Source organism: Lactuca virosa, chromosome 8 (genome assembly GCF_052849685.1).
Source record: "Lactuca virosa cultivar CGN04683 chromosome 8, Lactuca_virosa_CGN04683_v6, whole genome shotgun sequence".
NCBI classification, from domain to species: domain Eukaryota; kingdom Viridiplantae; phylum Streptophyta; class Magnoliopsida; order Asterales; family Asteraceae; genus Lactuca; species Lactuca virosa.
The window spans coordinates 252,960,558-252,962,211 of NC_136433.1; the positions used below are offsets into that span (position 1 = coordinate 252,960,558).

Genomic DNA, 1,654 nt, shown 5'->3' on the forward strand with positions numbered 1-1,654 from the left:
GATTCTATTAATTTTAAAAATCCGATTTTTCGAATTATAATTCTTTTAATTCGGACATTCTGACAGAATATGTTTATGAGTATATTCAAAAATAAAAATATTCTTGAACCATAAATAATAAAAATATTCTTGAACCTATTTCTTGATCATGAATTTAAAAACTTCTTGTAGAATAACAAATTCTTGAACAATCAATAGAAGAATAAAAACAAAAAATAGATTATTTCTTATAGAATACGGGTAAAAATTGTTAATAATTACATTTATTATTAAAGAATAAACTAAAAAAACAATCAAAACGGGAAAGAAAACATCAAAATCTAACAACGACTAATACATTCTAAAAGAATAATGTGGTCCGTTTCAATTTTGTGGTCCGTTCTTCAAGCATCAACTTCTGTGATTCCAATAGAACTGTCCATTCCAACAGAATTAGAATTCATGATTCCATTCCAACAGAATTGGAATTCGTGATTCCATTCCAAAAGAATTGGAATCTCACCAAGATTCATTTTGTTGGAAGGGGATTTTCCTCCTACGTTCCATGTAGCTGAAAAAATGCTGGCTCAAGAATTCAAGGATCGAAAATAAGTAAATACTTATTAAAAATCATAAGTCGAAAGTCAAAAAGGGGGAATAATTATGAGTTAAGGATACCTATAGTTCTGTATGTTTATGATCTGAGGGTGGTCAAGATCAACTGTTGACCACCTATGAGCTTCTGTACTCCTGCTGGATTTTTCTGTTCAATGAAGTGATATATACCATATGTTAATCATTTCACCAAACTCTTAGCCATTCCGAGATCAGTAATCTACCAACAAAATCAAAACTTAATAACATTCACAAATGTGATATTAAAAATTATTATTCCCAATTCCCACCTTTGCTCTCCAGTTTTCATCCAATAGAATGTTAGTGGATTTAACATCTCTATGCAAGATTCTTGGTGCAGCTGCTTCATAAAGATATTCCAACCCTCTAGCAGCTCCAATGGCTACTGCAATGCGGGCCCCCCAGTCTAGACATTTTTGTAAAACCCCATCCAGACACTCTCTCAGGTTGCCATTTGGCATGTATTCAAACACCAAAAGCATTTCAGGCTGTTTTGTGTGGTATTGGTATTCTAAACAGTACCCAAGTAATGGCACCACATGGCAGTGATGGAGTCTTGACAGCAGTTCAATCTGAACATAAATTGAACTTTTTTTATTAAAAAAACTATTTTGCATTTGTATATTTAATTAATTATTAATTATTACCTCTGTTAAAAATGTTACTTCCAGCGAAGGAACGAACCTGATATCCACTTTCGCTCCATAATCAATTGATTAGATTTGAAACGAACTTGCCAAATCAAGATGCCAAAGTTCGTCTCTCGCGTCAAGATACACAAGCGAAACTGATATCATTCATAAAGCAAGAATTGAAGCTGTTCATGAAATTGAAGTTGGATTTCAATCCTGTAAGTTGAAATCGATTGGAGTTCTAGGAATTTCCCAAATTCGCAATCGGAAATCGGTCGTACGAATTGAAATCGAAGTACTAGCGTTCATGTTCTAGGCTCGATCGGGAGTTCAAATCAGAATCGGAGGTTTAAAAATCAAATTTTTGGGTCTTGTAAACTGTTGTCTTGATGCGAACAATCCCACCA

At 33.4% G+C, this 1,654-nt stretch overlaps 1 pseudogene; it reads right to left on the reverse strand.

Moving 5' to 3' along the window:
- Positions 1-775: 775 nt before the first annotated feature.
- Positions 776-1,412, reverse strand: LOC145131436 (receptor-like serine/threonine-protein kinase NCRK pseudogene; annotated as a pseudogene).
- Between the last annotated feature and the right edge of the window lie 242 nt (positions 1,413-1,654).